Source organism: Chiloscyllium plagiosum, unplaced genomic scaffold (genome assembly GCF_037043375.1).
Source record: "Chiloscyllium plagiosum isolate Xiang-an unplaced genomic scaffold, Cpla_swu_hap1 HiC_scaffold_28, whole genome shotgun sequence".
Taxonomy (NCBI): Eukaryota; Metazoa; Chordata; class Chondrichthyes; order Orectolobiformes; family Hemiscylliidae; genus Chiloscyllium; species Chiloscyllium plagiosum.
In genome coordinates this window covers 57160636-57185536 of record NW_028270166.1, presented here as the reverse complement: position 1 = coordinate 57185536, position 24901 = coordinate 57160636, and the positions used below count along the sequence as shown (strand labels likewise).

Genomic DNA, 24901 nt, shown 5'->3' with positions numbered 1-24901 from the left:
CCTTACTGACCCTCTGACAGTGTAGCGTTCCCTCAATACTGATGATCTGGCAGTGCAGCTCTCCCTCAGTACTGACCCACTGACAGTGCAGCACTCCCTCAGTACTGACCCTCTGGCAGTGCAGCACTCCCTCAGTACTGACCCTCTGGCAGTGCAGCACTCCCTCAGTACTGACCCTCTGGCAGTGCAGCACTCCCTCAGTACTGACCCTCTGACAGTGCAGCACTCCCTCAGCACTGATGCTACAACAATGTTGTTCTCCTTCAGTAATGACCCTCCAAACAGTGCATTGCTCGTTTTGTACTGACCCTCTGACAGTGCAGCGCCCCCTCAGTTCTCACCCTCTGACAGTGCAGTGCTCCTCCGATAGTTCAGCACATCCTTTGTACTGACACTCTGGCAGTGCAGCACTTCCTCAGTACTGTCTTTCCAAAGGTATGGCACTCTTTCAGCACTGAGTATATGGCGAACTGTCAGAGGATTAGTACTGAGGGTTTGCCACATTTTGGAAAGTCAGCGACAGTGACTGCCCCATACTGACCCTCTGAAAGTGAGGCATTCTCTCCGTACTAACACTCCGACATTGAGGCACTCCCTCAGTACTGACCCTCTGATTGATGGCGCTCCCTGCGTATTGACTCTCCAACAGTATGCCACACTCTCAGAACTGCCCCTCTGACAGTATGCCACTCCCACACTACTGATCCTCCAAGAGTACAGCACTTCCATAGTACTGACCCTTCAACAGTGCAGCACTGCCTCAGAACTGACCCTCCAACAGTGCAGCACTCCCTCAGTACTGATCCTCCAACAATGCGGCACTCCCTCAGTACTGACCCTCTGACAGTAAACCACTCCCTCAGTACAAAATCTCTGACATTGGAGTGCTCCTTCAGCACTGACCCTCTGACAGCGCAGCATTTCCTCAGTACTAACACTCTCACGTTGCAACAGTCCCCCAGTACTGACCGTCTGACATTGCAGTACTCCCTCGGAACTGACCATTTGATTGTGCAGCAATCGTCTAGTGAAGACCCTCTGACAGTGTAGGTTGCCTTCAGTACTGACCCTTTGGCAATGCAGCACACCCTCAGTACTGACCCTCTCACAGTGTAGCTCTCCCTCAGTACTGACTCTCAGACAGTGTGGTGCTCCCTCAGTACTGACTTTCTGACAGTGTGGTGCTCCCTCAGTACTTACCCACTGACGGTGTGGTGCTGCCTCAGGACTGACCCTCTGAGAGTTAACACTCCCTCAGTACTGAGCCTCTGATAGTGCAGCACTCCCTCAGTTCTGAATCTCCGACAATGAGGCATTTCATCAGTACTCTCCCTCGGGCAATGCAGCACACCCTCAGTCTGACCCTCTGACAGTGCAGCACTCCCTCAGTGCTGACCCTCTGAGAGTGCAGCACCCCCTCAATACTGACCCATTGACAGTGTTGCACTCCTGCAGTACTAACCCTCTGACAATGCAGAACTTCCTCACTACAGAACCTCTGACAGGGTGGCATTCCCTCAATACTGTTCCTCTGTCAATGCAGTGCTCCCTCCGTACTGACCCTCTGACAATGAGGCACTCCCACAGTACTGACTCCTGAACAGTGTAACACTCTCTCAGTACTGACCCACTGGCAGTGCAGCACTTCCTCAGTACTGATGCTCCAACAGTGCTGTCTTCCCTTAGTAATGAGCCTCCAACAGTGCAGTGCTCGTTTTGTACTGACCTTCTGACAGTGTAGCGCGCCCTCAGGACTGATCCTCTGACAGTGCGGCATTCCATCAGTACAGACCCACTGACAGTGCGGTCCTCTCTCATTACTGACCCTCTGACAGTGTGGCCTTTCCCTGGGACTGATAGTCAGACTAGTGCAGCACTGCCTCAGTACTGACCCTCTGACAGTGCAGCACTGCCTCAGTACTGACTCTCTCACAGTATAGTGCTCCCTCAGTACAGACCATCTGACAGTGGAGTGCTCCCTCAATACTGACCCCCTCATGTTGCAGCACTCCGTCAGTACTGACCCTCTGACATTGTAGCACTCTCTTGGTAATAACGTGCTGATAGTCCAGCATTCTTCCATTAATGAACTTCTGACAGTGCAGCTTTTCCTCAGTACTGACCCACTGATATTACAGTACTCACTCAGTGAAGACCCTCTGACATTGTGGGACTCCCTCGGTGCCTTACCTTCTGACAGTGCGGCATTCCCTCAGTACTGATACTCTGACAGTGCAGCATTCCCTCAGTACTGACATTCTGACAGTGCAGCACTTCCACAGTACTGACCCTCTGATGGTGTAGTGCTCCCTCACTACTGATCCTCTGATGGTGCAGCACTCCCTCAGTACTGACCCTCTGACAGTGTGGCATTCCCTGAGGACTGAACCTTTGACAGTGTGACACTCCCTCGGTACTGACCTCTCACAGTGCTGTTGCTCCGACAGTGCGCCATTCCCTCTTTGCTGACCGACCAACAGTGCAGAACTCCCTCCTTACTGACCCTCCGAGAGTGAGCACTTTCTCAGTACTGCCCCTCTGACAGTACGGTATTTCCTCAGTGCTGACCCACTGCCAATGCAGCACTCCTCAGTACTCACACTTTAACTGTGTGACACTCCCGCAGTACTGAACCTCTGACAGTGCAGCACACATTCAGTACTAACCCTCTGACAGTGCAGCACTCCATCTATGCTGACACTCTGACAGTGTGGAGTTCCCTCATTTCTGACCCTCAGAGTGCAGCACTCCCTCAGTACTGACCCTCTGACAGTGCAGCACTCCCTCAGTACTGACCCTCTGACAGTGCAGCACTCCCTCAGTACTGACCCTCTGACAGTGCAGCACTCCCTCAGTACTGACCCTCTGACAGTGCAGCACTCCCTCAGTACTGACCCTCTGACAGTGCAGCACTCCCTCAGTACTGACCCTCTGACAGTGCAGCACTCCCTCAGTACTGACCCTCTGACAGTGCAGCACTCCCTCAGTACTGACCCTCTTACAGTGCCGCACTCCCTCAGTACTGACCCTCTGACAGTGCCGCACTCCCTCAGTACTGATCCTCTGACAATGCAGCACTCCTTCAGTACTGACCCTCCAACAGTGCGGCACTCCCTCATTACTGACCCTCTGACAGTGCAGCAATCCATCAGTACTGACCCTCTGACAGTGCAGCACTCCCTCAGTACTGACCCTCTGACAGGGTGGCATTCCCTCAATACTGATCCTCTGACAATTCAGTGCTCCCACAGTAAGACCCCCCAACATTGCAGCACTCCCTCTGTACTGACCCTCCGACATTGTAGCACTCCCTTGGTAATGACGCGCTGATAGTGCAGCACTCTTCCATTAATGAACCTCTGACAGTGAAGCTTTTCCTCAGTACTGATCCACTGATATTGCAGTACTCACTCAGTGAAGACCCTCTGACATTGTGGAACTCCCTCGTTGCCTGACCTTCTGACAGTGCAGCATTCCCTCAGTACTGACATTCTGACAATGAGGCGCTCCCTCAGTACTGACCCCCTGACAGTGCAGCACTCCTTCATAACGATCCTCTAACTGTGCAGCACCCCCTCAGCACTGACCCTTTGACAGTGTTGCACCCCCTCAGTACTGACCCTCTGACAATGCAGCACTTCCTCACTACAGAACCTCTGACAGGGTGTCATTCCTTCAATACTGTTCCTCTGACAATGTAGTGCTCCCTCAGTACTGACGCTCTGATAGTGCTTTGCTCCCACAGTAATGACCTTGCAACAGTGCAGCGCTTACTTTGTTCTGACCCTTTGACAGTGCAGCATTCCCTCAGTACTGATGGTCCGGCAGTGTTGCGTGCCCCCAGTACTGATCCTCTGACAGTGCAGGTTTCCCTCAATACTGATCCTTTGACAGTGTAACATTAACTTAGTACTCACTCTCCACAGAGTGGTGTTCCCTCAGTAATGGCCCTCTGACAGTGGAGTGTTCACTGCATAATGAACCTCTGACAGTGCGACACTACCTCATTACTGACCCCCTCACAGTGCAGCACTGCCTAAGCACTGACTCCCTGATAGTACAGCACTCCCTCGGTACTGACCCTTTAACAGTGCAGCACCCCCTCAGCACTGACCCTTTGACAGTGTTGCACTCCCTCAGTACTGACCCTCTGACAGTGCAGCACTTCCTCACTACAGAACCTCTGACAGGGTGGCATTCCCTCAATACTGTTCCTCCTGACAATATTTTAATGTTTACATGACAAACAAATTGTCGGAGACAGCTGTGGACAACAATGACAATGCTCTCGTATTTTTTGGGGATTTTTAAACACGAAAATATGAGACTATTTCATTGGAGTCTTATGTTACCGACTTTAAAATTACAAAATGCATATGCTGTGGGTCGTAAAAACGTTATAGCAGATGTGTTATCGTGAATTTAAAGGAAAAAGTGTAGATAAAATTTGACTTATTCCAGTGTTATATATGTGTGCAGAATTAATATGAATGGTATAACTGAGATTAATACTTTCGTATTTTATAAAAATGGGATTAAGAATTAGAGGAAAAGAAATTAAGCCATCTTTTCATTTTGATGGTTCATATTTTTTTTCCTGAAGGGGGGAGAGGTTATGAAGCCGAAAGCATGTCTGGTCACTTTAAGACAGAACGGGTTTTGCTGAATAGAAAGTACAGCCACAGATGCCAGCTAAATGTCAGACTGTTCCGAATGCAACAATTAGCTGGGAAATGGATACCTGAGTTTTGGTTGCTGTTTTGACAGCAATTCAAATGCAATCAAGGAGTTTAAATAATGCTCAGGATACCAGAAGCCAATGGAATTTGAATATCATTGTTTGAACACCTGGAAAGCAATCACATTGTGAGAATTATTGTATCATAGGGAGTATATAAACCCAGCATTTTGAACACTAGAGGGAGAGCCACTACCATCAAACAGCAGAGTAACTGCTGTAGAGCAGAAGTGCTAACTAGCCATCTCAAACACTCTCTATCATGACAAACCTACTTGCAGTAAACAAAACATGACCCAGGAAGAGTGAACACAGCGGGGAAGATGGAGACTTTGTGGTCTTGAGATTGTAATGTTTAATATGTGGGTTGTTGGAACAGCATATTTTTACAGAGTTGCAGTCAGTTCGTAAGTAGTTAAGAAAAGAGGGGCTTGTATTTGTGAATAGTTGTTATTTAGTGTTCACTATTAAAGTTAAGAAACTAACTTGTTATTTTTGTTTAAATAGTGAAATGTAGGAGATCTGTGTCACTCATATTTTAACAGATTATGAGGTGAGGCGAGCTTTTCTGCGTGTTTGGTTCTACTCCACTTTGTAAATGTCCATCCACGCTAACCCCATTTCCCTGCAGTTGGCCCATATCCTTCTAGTCCTTTCCTATCACATATTTATCGAAATGCGTTTCAAATGTTGTTAATGTATCCCCCTCAACCACATCTGCTGGCAGCTCATCCACGTACCATCCCTCTGTGTAAAGAAATGGCGCCTCAGTTTCCCTTTTATTTCTTCCCCTCTAACCTTAAACTGATCCCCTCTAGTCCTCGATTCTCTGCACCTTGGAAACGAATTGAGCGTATTCACCTTATCCATACCCCTCATGATCTTATACAGCTCTATAATGGCCCCCCACCTCACCCCCCTCAGTCTCCTACACGCTAAAGGAAAAGTCCTAGCTTTTCCAACCTGTCCCTATAGCTAAGACCATTGGGTCCTGGCAACGTCCTTGTAAATTTCTTCTGCAGTCTTTCTAATTTAATAACATCCTCCCTATAACAAGGTGACAAAACTGAACACAATACTCCAAGTGCGGCCTTACCAAAGTCCTGTGTAACTGCAACATAAATTCCCAACTTCTATATTCAATGCCATGATTGACGAAACCAGTGTGCCAAAAGTCGTCTTCACTGTCCTGTCTAACTATGACCCCACTCTTACAGAACCATGCACATGAACGCCAAGGTCTCTCTGCCCACTGCAAACCATAAGGCCCTGCCATTCACCATGAAACTCCTACCTTGATTTGAGTTTCCAAAATGCAAGATCTCACACTTCTATATTAAATTCCATTTGCCATTTCTCAGTCAACTTCACCACCTGCTTAAGGTCCTGCTGCAATTTCTGATCAACGTCCTCACTGATCACGCTCCCACTTACTTTAGTATCATCTGCAAACTTACTAATCATGCCTTGTACATTCTCAACCAAATCATAGATAACAAACAGTTATGGACCCATGCTCCAGTCTGACATGTATCCTTCCACTAAACCCTCTGCTTCCTACCAACAAAAAACTGTGTGTCAAATTGGCCAGTTCCCCCAGCATTCCACGTGATGGAACCTTCCAGAGCAGCCTGCCATGTGGGACCTTGTCAAAGGCTTTACAAGGCTGGCGTAGTCTCCATAGAGACTACACCAGCCGCTCTGCCCTCGTCAACCTTTTTGGTCACTTCATCAAAGAACTCTAACAAATTTGGGAAGCATGATCTCCCACTCACAAGTCTATGCTGACTGCTCGGAATGAAACGCTGCATAAGTAATGGGTGCAGTCATTGGTATGCTGTCCTTCAGTGTAAGATGATTCGAGTACATAAGTAAATCCATCTTCCTGCTGTTGTAGAGCCTTGCCGAGAGAGAATTTGGGGCACTCTCTACAGCGTTAATCTCCTTTGTAAGGAATGATCTCCTTACCACAGACACGAATGATGGTAACATGAGGACAGAGTAAAGAAGCTGGGTGTTTAATCTGTAGAGCTGTGAGAGACGAAGAAATGGTGACACTGAAACACGAGGAGTGGCAGCAATGTCTCTTTTATTTCCAAAAGATACATTGATAGGGTGAGAAATTCCATACTTTACCCAGGATTGATTGGTTTGATTTATTGCCAAGTGTACCTCAGTACAGGGAAACACTTTATTTATGAGCAGCGGAGGCAGGTCATAGTAAGCATGACCAGACAGATCATAGGGTGGAGATAGACTTGGACAGAGTAAGGCATACAGGTTACACTGAACAGGATGTGCATTAGACAAGATCAATATGAACAACATCAGCATTACTTGAACTTAGAGAGTCCATTCATCAGTCTAACGTGGCTTTCCTAATAGTTTATATGCCTAAATTAACTAACCCCACATTATTGTGCAGTTGGCGTGTGAACCCGTACTGAACGTCAGGTTGCTCACAATCCCTAACACCAACCACAATACGTTCCAGGTAGCCATTCCCACCCACTTATGCCCTACGTAGAGAACACCAGGCTGTCTTCTCGGAGATGGAAGATGCCTTCTTGAGACATATGGCTTCCCTGCTCACCACTAGAAAACCACGTTAAAGTTCCACATGTGTATCATAAGCAACAGAGCCAAGAGGAACAACGTGGAACAGTCTGTCTGTGCAGCCTCTGCCCCATTTATTCATCATGTTAGAGCATCAATTAGGAGACACTTAAGACTACCGATGCTGGTGATCAGAGAAGACAGTCAATTCGTGGGCGGCACGGTGGCACAGTGGTTAGCACTGCTGCCTCATAGCGCCAGAGACCCGGGTTCAATTCCCGCCTCAGGCGACTCTCTATGTGGAGTTTGCACATTCTCCCCGTGTCTGCGTGGGTTTCCTCCGGGTGCCCCGGTTTCCTCCCACAATCCAAAAATGTGCAGGTCAGGTGAATTGGCCATGCTAAATTGGCCCGTAGTGTTAGGTGGAGGGGTAAACGTAGGAGTATGGGTCTGGGTGGTATACGCTTCGGCGGGTCGGTGTGGACTTGTTGGGCCAAAGGGCCTGTTTTCACACTGTAAGTAATCTAATTGCTGGAAAAGCAAAGCAGGTCAGGCAGCATTCGAGGAGCAGGAGAATCAACGTTTTGGGCATAAGCCATTTATCAGGAATCAGCATCAATTACCTCATTTTGTCCCTGTGTAAGTGCGTTGAGGGGGGAATGGCTCAAGGGGATGAATGGCCTCCCATTGTTCCTGTGGAAGTGACGCAAGAGGCCGAATGGCCTCATCCTGTTGCCGTGTAAGTGACTCAAGGGATTGAGTGGCTTCTTCTTGGTCCGATTGGACAGTGTCAAGGGCTTGACTGGGTTACCCCTGGTTCCTGTTTGACAGCTCGATGTGCTGACAAGTGTGATGATGCTGCAGCTTTAAGAGGTTATTTTGTCCTGGTTTCTTTTCAGAGAGAGATTGAATGATCATTACCAATCTGGCTAGTTAAGACCACTTGAGTAACAGCTAGCGAGGCCTTTGGTTTATTTTAATGCAGCCTGAATGGGTGTGGCCAGCTCTCACAGATTAGGATCTCTGGGTTTTGATTTCTCAGTGACATCATAAACTATTGGGGTCTCCACAGAGTTGGAAGCTTCAGTGAATGTCACCTGGCTGCAACCCTCTCTGAAATTTCTCTTGATGCTGTTTTTCATTCCTGGATTGGAGAAATGTTTGTGACAATCTGTGTCTGAATATTTCTTTTTGCCAAGGGCTGTGTTTATGGGATTTTCCTATGTTGGAACAGTTCATTCGTAGAATTACGTTATTCTAAATTCCTCTTTCTTTGGTTTCATTTTATCTTTCATGTTTAAGTAGATGGTGTTTTGTTTCACACCGAGTGGTTTGACCAGTCACATTGCATCTGGAACACACACTTTACAGTTCCTTTAAAATAAGAAAGCATTACAATCTACACTACCACCTTCAAATATTTTCGAGGGGCTGTGGTGTGGCCCATCACACTAGACTCCTTCTCTTCCTGAGTAATAGGCTGGAGGCACTGAATGTGCTGTCCCTGTTCTTCTCCAATAGTGTCAATGGGCTGAATGACGTCCTCATATTCCTGTGAAACCAGCGTGAGGTGCTGAATGAACTCTTGTTTTACTGTGGCAATGTGCAGTGCCCGCCAGTGCTGTTACATGAATGTTATGGACCCTTTAACAACACAAGCCTCAATGGTGTCCGGGTCTTGCTGCATATGGACATAGACCAGTTCAGGAGCTGAGGGGGAAACAAAATGTTCTGAACATTGTGGAATCTTCGGTGACCATCCCCACTTCTGACCTTATGGTGGCGGGGGTGGGGGCGGGGAGACATTGATGAAGCAGCTGAAGCTGTTTGTGAAGGGGAAGCTACCCTGAGGATCTTGCACAGAGGTGACACCGGACTGAGATGTTGAACATCTTCCTTTGTGCCATGTTTGACTCCAAACACTGGAGAGTTTACTCTGATTCCCATTAAGTCCAGTTTTGTTCAGCTCCTTGATGTCAACAGAAAGGCCAGTCATTTTGATATCAAGGCCAGTCATTTTTACCTGAACCCTTGTCTCAAACTCTTTTGTTCATATCAATAGGCCATGATATAGGAGCAGCAAGGGTTTTCTTCAAACAGGTGGTATTGAATGTTAGGATTTCTCTTCTCAAGGGTGTTCAGGGAGCTAGATGACTGAAAGTATTTGAGGAGGAGTAGATGGATATTGATCTGTCAGGGAGTTGAGGGCTATGAGGAATTGGGCATTAAAGAGGATTTCAGACCGAGAGCAGATCAGCCATGATCTTAGTGAAGGGCAAGGCAGGCTTGGGCGTGAACGACCTGCCCCTATTTCTGATGTTCTCACATTCTGTTATTGGAAAGTTAGTGGGTGTAATTTTCATGAATTTTATGTTATTGAATATTGCAGTGAGGAAGACCAGATGATTTTGTGAGCCATCTCTGGGTGAGGTATATGGGCTGTATTCACAGTGAATCTGGGTCTACAAATATGACCAACAAATGAAGCACAAGTTGGAGAAAGGGGAAGCTCTGTGAAGAGAGATGAGGGGCCTCTTTCATACCCGTGCCTGGATTTTCCAATTACATTTCCCAAATCACTTCAAAGCGTGTGTGACAGTCTTGAGGGACTGAGTGGTCTCCTCTGTTTCTGTGCACCAGGTTATAGGAGTAAGTGGCCTCCAACTTCTCCTGTCTAGCAGGTATGAGGGGCTGAATGGAACACAGAAACATGGGACTGAGGAACAGGAGTGGGTCATTAGATATTTTGAGCCTTCTCCACCAGGCACTAAGATTGTGGCTGATCAGGTTGGGGTCTCAGCTGCACTTTCCTGTCTGTGTCCCATTATCCGTGACTCACTTCTCTGTCAAATATTTAACTAACGCAGCTTTCAATCAATGTGAACATAGAGGCACGATAAACTTCCAGTGAAGAGAATTTCCACATGAAAAGTCCTTTCAGAATTATTCGTCATCATTCTTATAGAATCAGAGAGTCATGCAGAACGGAAACAGACCCGTTAGTCCAATCTGTTCACTCCGATCAAATATCAAATCTGATCCAGTCCCATTTGCCAGCATTTGGCCAATATCCTTCCTCTTTCAGATACTTTTTAAATGTGCGACTGTGACCGCCTTCAGCACTTCTGACCGCCTTCAGCACTTTCTGTACACACACCACTCTCTGTGTGAAACATTTATCTTCAGGTCCCTTCTAAATCAATCCCCCTCGCCTTCAGCCAATGCCCTCTTGTTCTGGACTCCCCTAACCTGGGGAGCAGAACATGGCTGTTCAGAATATCCATGCCCCTGGTGGTTTTATAAACCTCTATAATGTCACCCCTCAACCTCTGACACTCCAGGGGGAAATGCCTCAATCTAATTAACCTCTCCCTAAAGCTCAAACTTCCAGTCCTGGAACATCTGTGTGTAAGTCATTTCTGCAGAAAACCGAATTGTACGCAGTATTCTTAAAGTGGCCTCACCAACATCCTGTACAGATGCAACATACCACCACAACTCCTATACTCACCGCTCTGACTGATTAAGGCAAATGTGCCAAATGTGTTCAGCACCACTCTGTCTACCTGCGACTCCACTTTCAAGGAACAATGTACCTGCAGCCCTCGGTCCCTTTGTTTCACAACACGCCCCAGGACCTTACCATTAAGTGTATAATTTCTGCCCTGATTTGCCTTCCCAAAATGCAAAACCTCGTATTTATGTAAACTAAACTTCATCTGTCACTCCTTGCCCCTTTATCCCATCTACTTGCGTTCTGGTTGTACTGCTCACAACAAATGTTAAATGTAATCAGGTTGGTGATATGGCCGATGATATCGGTCTCAGACTGGGTCAGGGTCAGTTTTAGGAACAAGTCAGGCTAGTTTCTTTAATCTGCTAAAACAACACGTTTATGATCAAGAGCAATGTTACTCAAACTATGATGGAAAGATGAATGGCAAACTGTTTGTGTATTGCAATAATATAATCAATATTTCCCTTTCTAAAAACACTGACACACACACCTTTTTGATGTGATCTGTAAACTTACTAACTATGGCCCTGATATTCACATCCAAATCCTTTACATAAATGATGAAATGCAGTGAACTCAGCATTGATTCTAACAGCGCACTGCTGCTCACAAGCCTCCAGTCTGAAAAATATCCCTCTTCCTTTAAGCCAATTATGACAAGCTTCTTCTGTATCCCATGTGACTGAAATTTACTAATCTGTCTACCAATCAGAATGAAATACTAGTTATGAAGAGAGGCTGAGTAGGTTAGATTTATTTTCACTAGAAAAAAGGAGATTGAGGGGGAACCTGATTGAGGTTTGCAAAATCATGAAGGGTATAGACAGGGTGGATAGAGACAAGCTTTCTCCCAGGGTGAAAGATTCAATAACGAGAGATCGTGCTTTCAAGGTGAGCGGTGGAACGTTAAAGGGGGATACACGCGATAAGTACTTCACACAGAGGGTAGTGGGCATTTGGAACGCGTTGCCAGCAGAGGTGGTAGAGGCCGGCACGGCAGACTCATTTAAGATGCATCTGGACAGATGCATGAGTAGATGGGGAGCAGAGGGATACAGATGCTTAGGAATTGACTGACAGATTTAGACAGTACATTTGGATCGGCTCAGGCTTGAAGGGCGAAGGGCCTGTTCCTGGGCTGTAAATTTTCTTTGTTCTTTATTCTGTAAATTAACACCTTGCTGAAGTCCATATAGACAATGCCTACTAAACTGCCTTCATCAATCTTCTTTGTCACCTCTTCATAAAACTCAACCAAATTAATGAGACATGATTTCCCATGCAGAAAGCTACGTTGTCTCCTCCGATCAGCCCTTGCCTTCCCAAATGTATGTAAATCGTGACCCTCAGGATCCCCTCCAACAACTTACCCACCACTGACATCAGGCTCACCGGTCTATAGTTCCCCGGCTTTTTGGGTCACTGTTTCGTTTTCTAGTCCCACTCCTCCACTGCTCACAACAAATGTTAAATGTAATCAGGTTGGTGATGTGGCTGATCATATCGGTCTCAGACTGGGTCAGGGTCAGTTTTAGGAACAAGTCAGGCTAGTTTCTTTAATCTGCTAAAACAACACATATATAATCCAGAGCAATGTTACTCAAACTATGATGGAAAGATGAACGGCAAACTGTTTGGGTATTGCAATTATATAATCAATATTTCCCTTTCTAAAAATGCTGACACACACACACACACACACACACACACACACACACACACACACACAAAATCTCTGCAATTTTAACTGAAAGAACTTGGTCCAAATTTTATTGGAACACATGACAAAGGAAAAATTGTGAGATTGTCCAAAATGTTATTCTGCTTCTGAAGATATTGTTCTCACACAAGCTGCTAGCAATGGGAGAGTTTGGATTTGGCTGAATTCCATTTGCTTTAGGCAGTGAGTAGATTCCAGTGAATTCTGGTTAGGGATCATTCAAAGGGTAGCACGGTGGTTAGCACTGCTGCCTCACAGCACCAGGGACTTGGGGTTGATTCCAGCCTTGGGTGACTGTCTGTGTGGAGTTTGCACATTCTCCCCTTGTCTGTGTGAGCTACACAGTTTCCTACCACAGCTCAAACTGTGTAGGTTCGGTGGATTGGTCGTGCTAAATTGTCTGTAGTGTTCAGGGATTTCTAGGTTATGTGCAATAGTCAGGGGTAAATATAGGAAAATGGGTTGGGAAGGTTGATATGGACATGTTGGGTCGAAGGGCCTGTTTCAACACTGCAGGAATTCTATAAAAATAAGAATGGTAACGATGGCTGTAGAGGGTTTTTTTAGCTTGCACACATTGCTGTGATGAGGAACAATGAAGGAGAGAGAGTATAATAGGCCATTCCTTCTCATGCAGATTACATTTTCTCCCTCTCTGAGTTGAATCACACAGTAGTGTCATCCTCTCCCAAACTGGACCATGTGAGGTCTCCTTGTACATTGTCCAAACTATGTCTCCATCACATTCCCTGTTCCATGTAGGTGCATCATTGCTGCTGTCATGCACAGAGCCATACCCTTTGCAGAAAATGGTCTCGGTCAATTTGAAGATATGTTTATATGTCCCTGCGTCATTAAAAAATAAAAATGTTTAATTTATTCAGAATACCTGTGTTAAACTGAATGCATTTTTTTAAAGAAATACAGAAGTTGCTGGAAAAGCTCGCCAGGTCTCTCAGTACCCAGATGCTGTAGTTGTACCAGCCTCCACCACTTCCTCTGGCAGCTCATTCCATACGCACACCATCCTCTGTGTGAAATGGTGTCCTTTAGGCCTCCTCAAAACCTTTCCCCTCTCACTTTCCACCAATGCCTTCTAGTTTTGGACGCCCCTAACCTGGGGAAAAACCCCTGACTACTCACCCTAACCATGGCCATTTTGATTTTATAAACCTTTACTGCTGCAAAATGTGACCCCAATCAACACGAATGGCTGTACTTTCAGTCATCCTGGGCCTAAATGTTGAAATGCAATACTGACACCTCTTCCTTCTCCATCAAGTCACAATTCTAAATCCATTTTAATCAGTTTGTTCAGATGTATCCTGAGACACTTCTGTGGGCTTTATGCCTGGACCTTTGTGCCCGGAGGTAGGGATACTAGCATCACTCAGCAATACCCATAAAGCTGTAACAGTATTCTCCTGTGTGTTTGTTCATCAGACTGTCCTGACATGCTGGGACATACCTCTGCAACAGGCAGGACTTGAATCCAGGCCTTCTAGCCCAGAGCTAGGAACACTACCACACAAGTTCAGGAATTGGAATCAAATCCAGAGCTCTGGCTCAGAGACAGGGACACTACCCACCACACTACCATACCCAGATTTTGGGTCATATTTAAGTGCCCACTTTCAGCTTGGTATGGATTTATTATAGGAGAAAGTGAGGGCTGCAGATGCTGGAGATCAGAGCTGAAAATGTGTTGCTGGAAAAGCGCAGCAGGTCAGGCAGCATCCAAGGAACAGGAGAATCGACGTTTTGGGCATCAGCCCTTCTTCGGGAATGAGGAAAGTGTGTCCAGCAGGCTAAGATAAAAGGTCGGGAGGAGGGACTTGGGGGAGGGGCTTTGGAAATGCGATAGGTGGAGGGAGGTCAAGGTGAGGGTGATAGGCCAGAGTTGGGTGGGGGCGGAGAGGTCAGGAAGAAGATTGCAAGTTAGGAAGGCGGTGCTGAGTTCGAGGGATTTGCCTGAGACAAGGTGGGGGGAGGGGAAATGAGGAAACTGGAGAAATCTGAGTGGAATCAGCGTGGATTTATTATAATCAGGTTACCATTACTGAATTACAAACAACACTTTGTATTATTAAACAAATGCAAGATATTTGTCTCAGCTGAGGGTATATTGAGTGTACGTGCTGTGCCATTGAAATTAACTATAAACATCTTTAATTGCTATTATCTGTAGTCTGCAATATTAAGGAAAGAAATCCTGCAGGCACACTCTGCCAATGAAGGGTCTCAAATAGATATTTAATACTGAACACCAAAGATGAAGGAAGAGCTTAATTTCTGACCCCAAAACACCGATCACTCTTACCCAACTCTCACGTGCGACTCCCCTTTTCCTAAAACCATGAAATAACACCAGACTGCTGATTACTGTCCAGACTCTCCTCCCCACTGACTGTGTCTGCAATCTGTCCCTCCTCTCCCTAACCATACAAGGCAACCCAAGCTCAGGGTCTTTGTGAAAATCAAGGCCAGAGTGTGTAGGCATCCTGGAGACGGGTGGGCATTTTAAAATTGAAGGGGGAGGGGGAAGTGACAGTAATATCACTCATGGGCTGAGGGGTAGCTGATGGAGTTTAGTTTGGATTAATGCGAGGTATTGGGTTTGGTAAATCAAACTACAGCAGGATCTATACAATTAAAAGTAGAGCCTTTGGCAGTGCTGTAGTACAGAAACCTAGGCCGTCAGGTTTAATTCTTTAAAATTTGCATCTCATACAGATAGTGTGATTAAGAAGGTATTTAACACACTTGTCTTCATTGGTCAGACCTTTGAGTATCGGAATTGGGATGTCATGTTCTGGTTGTACAGGACATTGGTGAGACCTCTTCTGGAATACTGTGTCCAGTCTGGTCACCCTGCCCGCTCATTCCATAGGCACACTACCCTCTGGGTGAAAAAGCTGCCCCTTAGGTCACTTTTAAATGTTTCCCCTCTCACCTTAACCCTATGTCCTCTAGTTTTGGATTCCCCGTATCCTTAGAAAATACCTTGACTATTCACTTTGATATTACTGACGTTGATATTATTAAGCTGGAGAGGATTGAGAAGAGATTAACCTGGATTTTGCTGGGAAAGGAGGGAGTGAGCTGTAAGGAGAGGCTGGATCGGCTGGGACTTTTTTCACTGAAGAATATGCGATTAAGCAGTAACGTTACAGAGGTTTATAAAATAATGAGGGTTACAGCGAAGCTGAAGGGCTGATGTCTTTTCTCTAGAGTTGAGGATTCAAAACTGAGGAATTTTTAAGGTGCGAGGAAAAAAGATTTACGAAAGTCATGAGAGGTAATTATTTAGACAGAAACTGGCTTGTGTGTGGAATGAAATTCCAGAGCAAGTGGTGAAAGCAGGGACAGTTACAACGTTTAAAGGACATTTAGATCAGTCTATGGATATGACATCAGTTTGGATGGTGCTGTGAGCAGCTATCCTCTCCCTCCCCCTCTCTGAATGAATCCCTGTTGGTTTTCACCCTCTGCCAATGCCTGTGCAGTGGCGTGTGGAGGCCAGCAGAGGGTGGCATTGCATCACTTTAAGCACCACAGAGACTGCCAGACCTGCCCCACACAGATACACACACGGGGATGGTGAGGACACAGCGTGAAGCTCATCTGGCAACTTAAATGAAGCATAAAGAAATACTCAATTCGCCTCGTAAACTGTTAAAATATGAGGGACAGATCTGCCAAATTCCACTGTTTAAATAAAAACATCAATTTATTTTTTTTCACTCTGATAGCGAACATTTTACATGAACTATTCACAACTCTGGGACCCTCTTTCTCTTAACTGCTTATTACGCGACTCCAGCTCTACAGCAATATATTGTTTCTGGGTCTGCCATCCTCTCATATCACAGGTGCTTGTAAGCTCTCAGTTCAGAACAGCATTCACCCTCCTTTAAAGGTACAGTACACGCTTTCAACTTCATCACATTATACCCTGATGAATATAGATAAGTGGAAGCTATCTGGATTTCTCTTGCTCTGTGGTTTGTAAATATTTCATCTACTCTGTCTCGTACATGTCAGGATTTTGTTGCTCATTGACAGCATGTCGACTCTGTGTGTGGGAATATAGCAGTATTTCACTTGCTCACACTCGTATGTGTGGGGCAGGATTTCAGTTGTTTCATGGGGACTGTGAGGCTGTGACAATCTCAATGTTTGTAAATGGCACCGAACCTGGAAGAACTCTGAAGTCTATGGAGGACAGTGTGGAACTGTAACAGGACAAACACACGTTGGTGTAGTGTTCAGGAGTATGGCAGCTGGGGATCAATGCAGAGCAGTGTGAGGTGTTGCACTTTGGTAGGAAAGACAATGAAAGACAGTTTAAAACAGGCTGTGCCATTATAAAGGGGCTGCAGGAGCAGAGAGCGCTGCGTGTATATGAGCACAGATTGTTGAAGATGTCAGGACAAGTGGGGAGAGCAGTAACTATCACAGATTAGTTTCAGTATCTGAGCTGTTTACAGGGAGAGGGGTAGGAGGGAGTCTCAGTGCTACCTTCCTGGGAGGTGGTGGTGACGATGTGTTGTGAGCCCACCCTCCTGCCCACCGAGAACGTGGGGATTCCATTTTTACCAGATCGACATAAAATGGAGATGGCATCAGGGCCACGGCTTCTAAGTTGTGCCGGAGGGAAACGGAGCTGCCAGTGGGTTTAAAGTGAGAATTGCCTTTCACTGAACATTGCTCCTTATTCAGTCGGTGGGACGTGGATGTTTCAGAATCTCCACACGAGGCGTCCCCGTCCTCTCCGGCTCGTACCAAAGTCCTCCCCGCATGGCGGGGGGAGGACAGTGAGGGAACAGATATCGGACACTCCACCACCTGGCTTGGCCCTTTCTGTCCTATTCCAGGCTGTTTCTCCTGGAATGGGAGAAAGGGAGGGAGGGTGGGAGTGGGTGGTCCTGCTATTAGTGTTAGTGTAGGTGGGGAGGGGGTCATGGTATGGTGTCCGGAGGGAGTCAGTCCACAGTGTTGTATCCATGCAGTGTTATTAGTGTGGGGGTGAAGGGGGGGAGAGAGAAGGTAGAGAGAGAGAGAGAGAGACAGAGAGATGTTGCAGCATGCGGCAGTGAGAGTGGTGGACCATGAGCCTTGTTCGGGGTCGATGCTATAACAGATATACAGTGAGTATGAGGGAGCAAAGAGAATATGGTGACCCTTATCCTGACAGAGCGGGGAAGGTTATTGATGCTTATCCTGTATTGCTGGGCATTTCTTCAGACTGCAGATACTGCACTGAGGTGGGTGCTGAGCTCAGACCATGCTCGGTGGGTCTGGTGGTGTCGCCCCCTCTGGGAAGAGAATGGTCCCCCTCTGTACTAGCCCATCCCCCAGGTCCTCCGTGCCCCTGTTGACAAACCGTGGTGTAATTGTCCCTTATCTGCCATGCTCGGGGTAAACTATGCAGGGCAGCTCCAAGCTGAGAAACCTCAATCCTGTGCCCATTGGGCTTTTAAAGATGACATCAGTGTCAGGGATCACGGAATATCCAGGGGCATCTGGGTGATGGTGTGTACCTCCAGCCATGAAGGACTCCATTTACAAAGCTGGAGAACAAATGCTCATCCAAATGCTCATCATCTGACCTCACATCAATATCCCTTTTTCCCATCTTTCCTGGGAAGACTAGCTCATGTTACAGGATGCTATCGAAGTGTCTACATTTCAACATTCTGAAACCTGGGAACACATCCTTCCATGACACTGTCTCTCAGTCTCCCCATCTCTGTCTATTTCCCAAACCCCTCCCATGTGGTGATATTTAAACTGATTCCCCCGCCATCTCTCTCTGGCAGTGATGTTCACACCCACAGCACCCCCTTGTCATGGCACAATGGAGATTATGGAACTGTAAATGGATGGGAGCTATACATCCTGTCACTTCCAGCCCGGGCTGCAAGTTTCCCCGGGCTGGGCAGTGATGTAACACTGTGTTACTGAGCAATGCACTGGGGTGGGGTACACAGCTCTACATTCTGGGAGGGTAACTGCTCCTCGTTTACAGATCAATGCACTGGGGTGGTGTACACAGTCCTACATGCTGGGAGGGTAACTGCTCCTGGTTTACAGATCAATGCACTGGGGTGGGGTACACAGTCCTACATGCTGGGAGGGTAACTGCTCCTGGTTTACATATCAATGCACTGGGGTGGTGTACACAGTCCTACATGCTGGGAGGGTAAATGATCCTGGTTTACAAATTAATGCACTGGGGTGGGGTACACAGTCCTGCACGCTGGGAGGGTGTTTTAAAAAATTCTCAAGGTCAAGGACCAGGCTCGCAGGAAAGTAGTCTGACACAGAACAAACAGCCAAGAGGCGAGTCTGCTAGAATATAAGTGTTTTATTCCCCGCAGTGTCCCCACAACCAGTCTCGTACTTACAACGGGTCTGGTTTATACTCACTCTACGTGTTACCAAAACTGGGAGCCGTCAGTTCTCGTAGAGCGGTTGCCAACAACCCACGCTCGGCGGTTAAACGTAACCCCGGAGCAGACTCTACCGAACTGGAGACTTCTCCAGCTGATATACCCTTTTCCAGATATAAACATTCATGTGAACAGCAGAGCAAGGCTAAAAAACACATTCCATTCTGGTTACATACAGATAAGAAGATTCACACGGGAAGGTGTATAACAAGATTCACACGGGACTAAGCGACACCTTCCATTTTCGGTTAGAGCAGAGCAAGGCTAAAAAACACATTCCATTCTGGTTATTCACACGGGAAGGTGTATGACAAGATTCACACGGGACCAAGCGACACCTTCCATTTTCGGTTAGATTCACACATGTATTGGGACACAATTTTAACCCTTTCACCACAGAGGGTAACTGCTCATGGTTCACAGGTCAATGCACTGGGGTGGGGTACACAGTCCTGCACGCTGGGAGGGTAACTGCTCATGGTTCACAGGTCAATGCACTGGGGTGGTGTACACAGTCCTACATGCTGGGAGGGAAACCGCTCCTGGTTAACAGATCAATGCACTGGGGTGGGGTACACAGTCCTGCACGCTGGGAGGGAAACTGCTCATGGTTCACAGGTCAATGCACTGGGGTGGGGTACACAGTCCTGCACGCTGGGAGGGTAACTGCTCATGGTTCACAGGTCAATGCACTGGGGTGGTGTACACAGTCCTACATGCTGGGAGGGGAAGTGCTCCTGGTATGCAGATCAATGCACTGGGGTGGGGTACACAGTCCTACATGTTGGGAGGGTAACTGCTCCTGGTTTACACATTAATGCACTGGGGTGGGGTACACAGTCCTACATGCTGGGAGGGCAACTGCTCCTGGTTTGCAAATTAATTCACGGGTGATCACTGCACAGATCGCTGTGCTGGTAAGTCATTCTGGTTGAGGTTTATAGATAATGCAATGATATGGTCTGTGTAGCTCCTTATGCTGGATGGATATTTGTTTCAGGTTCACACATTAGTGCCCTGCTATGGTCTGCTCAGCTCCCGGTGCTGGACACATATCGAACCCGAGTTTATAGATCAATGCACTGCTGTGGTCTGCACATTGTTCCACTCTGGACAGATTGCTGGGTTGTACTGAGCAGGACACTGGCCTGGTCTGCACAGTGTTCCACGGTGAACAGATATCTCCACTGGGGTGTATGGTTTCTGGGCTGGTTCTGGGAGGTGGATTGAGAATGTGGTATATCTAACCTTTGATCTGGCAATGCCTTTAGTTCCCCTTCCTGTGATTGGACCCTCCGTCTGTCACCCCATTAATGTTACAGTGTGTCCTGGCACAGTACATCATGTTGGTGGGGTGGGTAGGGGGGAAACGTGATGGACAGGTCAAGGAGTTTCCCGGAATGTTCTGACTCTGACATTCTATAACTGCCATTCCCCGGAATGTTCTGTCCCCAACATTCTATAACTGACATTCCCTAGAAAGTTCTGTACACAACATTCTATAACTGCCATTCCCCAGAACGTTCTGTCCCCGACATTCTATAACTGCCATTCCCCGGAATATTCTGTCCCCGACATTGTATAACTGACATTCCCTGGAACGTTCTGTCCCCGACATTCAATAACTGACATTCCCTGGAACGTTCTGTCCCTGACATTCAATAACTGACATTCCCCGGAACGTTCTGTCCCTGACATTCTATAACTGACATTCCCCATAAGGTTCTGTTCCCAACATTCTATAACTGACATTCCCTGGAACGTTCTATCCCCGACATTTTATAACTGACATTCCCTGGAACGTTCTGTCCCTGACATTGTTTGTGAACGGCTGGACGTCAGTGAATTGAACAAACGATAAGATCCCGAGGGAAGAGATCCCATTCCAGGGAGAAGGAGGCACTGTTCCGAAGGCCCCTCAGGCAGTTAAAGGGGTGAATACGTTTTCCCTGCGTTTACATTTCTTCCCAACACAGGATCGACCACAATTTAGACCAAAAGACAGGAATTCCCAAACTCCGTTTGTCTTCAGGAAACTGGGAGAGAATCCTTCAGGGCAGCAACGTTTCCACCCTCCCTGTTAGGAACTGGGAAGGAGTGACCTGTGTCTGCTCTCGAGTGATCGAGTGTGTGGGAATGTTTAGAAACTATCTGTCCTTATGGATGTGTCTCTGTGCGTTTGGGGAGGGAGGGTTTCTTGTGGTTTATGTCACATTTTTGTCAGTAATTCCCACCTTCCCATTTGTTATTCCAGCTCCAGTTATTTTAATAAATCCCTGAATACAGGGACACATTTGAAAATCTCACTGGGTCCCCGATCAAACGGGTCCCTTTGCCTCCAGGCTGATGGATAATGGGTTTGTTTTCCTTCCTCACAGTTAACGTAGTGACCATCTACGTCCTGCTTTATAAAGATTGTGGATTGTCTCCATGTGTCAGACGTTACCTGGGGGCCATGGCAGCGGCGGATCTCCTGGTCATTATCCTCGACCTGATCCTGAGACACATTCCCATTGTTTATCAGGAACAGTTTTATTTCCTGGAGTACTCCATCCCCGTGTGTAATATCCACGCCGTCCTGCTTTATGCAGCCACTGACTGCTCTGTCTGGTTCACCGTCACTTTCACCTCTGATCAGTTTGTGGACATTTGTTGCCAGAAGCTGAAAAGTAAATATTGCAGTGAGAAAACGGCGGCTGTGGTTCTGGGAGCAGTGACTGTGATGAGCTGTTTAAAGAACATTTCCTGGTATTTTATGCTCACGGCTCAGTATTGGCTGATGAACGTCCCCTGGTTTTGTGATGTAACAGGCGCTGTTCGATCCTCCAGTGTCTGATTCACAATCTAGTTCCTCCACAACATTCTAACCCCGTGTGTCCCATTTCTCCTGATTCTGCTGCTCAATGTTCTCACCGTCAGATACATTGTAGTGACCAGCAGAGCCCGCAGGAGACTCCGCGCTCACACCAATGGGGACGCCCAGTCTGACACTGAAATGAGAAACCGAAAAAATCCATCATTTTACTGTTTGTGATCTCGGCCAATTTCATCCTGTTATGGTCAACGTTAATGCTGTATTCTATGTGGAGACGGATGTGGTTTATTGGATATCAGTCTGTGTATCTCCATCCCTTTGTGCGGGAATTGGGCTTCATGCTGCAGCTCCTCAGTTGCTGCACAAACACGGCGATTTATGCCGTGACCCAGAATAAGTTCAGGCAGCAGCTGAAGAATGTGCTGAAATATCCCTTCACCCAAATCCATCCATCAATCAAATTCCCTCATTAATCAATCCATCCAGGATTTTCTCATTTCAGTTCAGTGTTTCAGCGATGGAGTATCCTGTCGCGATGGTAACAGACTGAGGGTAGTGCTGGTTTGTCCATCCCTATCCCACAGGGGGTTACAGGGAAACATTTCAATGTTTCTCACAACTCAGGAGCCAGTGAGAAAAGGCACCATCTCACTGACTGTATCCATCACTTCCATTTGTAAACAATAAAAATGTTCATTAAAGTGTGCCGAGCAGCAGAGTGAACGATGTTGTTGTGTGTCTTTGTGTTGGAGAAACTGAGCTGGAGAGAGACAGCCTCAGCCCCAAGCCCTGGTCCTCAAAGAAGGGGAGGGCACTGCGCCCTGAGCTCAGGAGCTGGGTTTAACTCCCTCTGTCCTTACTTTCATCTCTGGGTCTCCCACTCCAACTTGGCTCTCAGCAGAATTCACCTTGCTCCCTTTGTCCCTCTCCCTCCATATATCCCTCCCACTGTCACACTACGCTGCTATTTCTCTCTCCTTTTCCCATTTACACACTCAATTCCACTGTCCTTGTCTTCCCCAATCTCATTCACTCTCTCTCCATCTTGCGATCATAACCTCCCAATGTTACTGTCTTCTTGGAATCCTTCAGTGCTGGGAGAACAGAAGAGGGTTGTCGATCTTCAGGCCGATGTTAGGGAACAGAGATTGGGACGACATGTCAGGCCATTGCCAGGGCAACAATATCGAGCTTGGGCCAAACGCCTTTGCTCGGGGACATAGTGGGTGTGGGAACACGAGCCGTTATTAGGGGGTAACAGGTGGTGAGACTGGTACAACAGGATATCACAAACAGAACACATTGTGTGGGACATACTGTCTGTTACTCAGGGAATAGAATGGGGATGGGGCCAAAGGCCATTTAGATCAACTGGGTCAGTGTTCACAGGCAGGAGCTCAGCTTAAGGTGTGATGGTGGGAGACTGCGTGGGTGTGTGAGTGTGATGCTGGGGGAGTGTGCGAGGGAGTGAGCGTGATGGTGGGGGCATGTGTGAGGGAGTGAGCCAGATGGTAGGGAAGTGAATGGGGGAGAGAGAGTGACAGTGGGGGCGTGGGCAGGGGAGTGAACGGGACAGTGGGAATGTGCGGGAAAGTGAGCGTGATGGTGGGGGAGTGCACAGGGTCTGAGAACCAGGGTGGGGCTGTGTGTGGGGGATTGAGCGTTACAGTGGGGGAGAGTGTATTTGAGTGAGTCTGATGGTGAGGCTTTGTGCAGGGTGACTGAGCATGACAGTGGGGCATTGTGTGGTGGAGTGAGTGTGATAGTGGGCTACTGTACCGGAAAGTGAATGTGACGGTAGGGGAGAGTGTAGGAGAATGGTGGAGTGTGTGTGGGTGAGCATGATGGTGGGGGTGGTGTGTGTGTGAGGATGATGGAGTGTGTAGGGGTGAGCGTGACTGTGTGGGTGGTGTGGGGCAGTGTGTATGGTGGTGGTGTAGTGTGTGGGGGTGAGTGTGACGGTGGGGGTGGTATGGGGCAGTGTGTGTGATGTTGGTGGAGAGTGTTGGGGGTGAGCGTGACGGTGAGGGTGGTGTGGGGCAGTGAGTGTGGTGTTGGAGTGTGTGGCGGTGAGTGTGACGGTGGGAGTTGTGTGAGGTAGTGAGTGTGAGGGGTCAGGATGACGGTGATGGAATGAGTCTGAGGGGGTCAGGGTGACGGTGATGGGGTGAGTGTGAGGGGGTCAGGGTGATGGTGTGAATGTGAGGGTGTCAGCGTGACGGTGATGGGGTAAGTGTGAGGGGGTCAGGGTAATGGTGATGGAGTGAGTGAGAGGGTGTCAGGGTGACAGTGATGGAGTGAGCGTGAGGGGGTCAGGGTGACAGTTTTGGGGTGAGTGTGATGGTGATGGAGTGAGTATGAGGAGGTCAGGGTAACGGTGATGGAGTGAGTGAGAGGGTGTCAGTGCGATGGTGATGGCGTGAGTGTTAAGGGGTCAGGGTGATGATGGAGTGAGTGTGAGGGGGTCAGTGTGACTGTGATGGAGTGAGTGTGAGGGGGTCAGGGTGAGGGAGATGGAGTGAGTGTGTGGGGGTCAGGGTGATGGTGACGAAGGGAGTGCGAGGGGTTCATGGTGACTGTGATGGAGTGAGTGTGAGGGTGTAAGTGTGACGGTGATGGTGTGAGTGTGAAGGGGTCAGGGTGACTGTGATGGAGTGAGCGAGAGGGGGACAGGCTGACGGTAATAGAGTGAGTGTGAGAGGGTGAGGGGATCAGTGATTGCGTGTGTGTGAGAGGGTCAGTGTGATGGTGATGGCGTGAGTGTGAGGGGATCTGTGTGATGGTGATGGAGTGAATTTGAGGGACCAGGGTGACGATGATGGAGTGAGTGGGAGGGTGTCAGGGTGATGGTGATGGTGTGAGTGTGAGGGAGTAAGGGTGATGGTGATGGAGTGAGTGTGAGGGGGTGAGGGTGGCAGTGATTGCATGAGCGTGAGGGGCTGAGGGTGACAGTGATTGCATGAGTGTGAGTAGGTCAGGGTGACGTTGATGGAGAGAGTGTGAGGCGATCAGTGGGACGGTGATGGAGTGAGTGTGAGGGGGTCAGGGTGACAGTGATTGCGTGAGTGTGAGTGGGTCAGGGAAACAGTGATGGAGTGTG

At 47.6% G+C, this 24901-nt stretch overlaps 1 long non-coding RNA gene across 1 annotated transcript in view; it reads left to right on the top strand.

Moving 5' to 3' along the window:
- LOC122546520 (uncharacterized) overlaps nucleotides 1-22518 on the top strand; it is a 51612-nt gene extending 29094 nt beyond the window's left edge. Inside the window, exon 4 of the long non-coding RNA XR_015751940.1 lies at nucleotides 21365-22518. This is a non-coding gene — a long non-coding RNA (uncharacterized LOC122546520). The remainder of the gene's footprint in view (nucleotides 1-21364) is intronic.
- Nucleotides 22519-24901: the final 2383 nt, after the last annotated feature.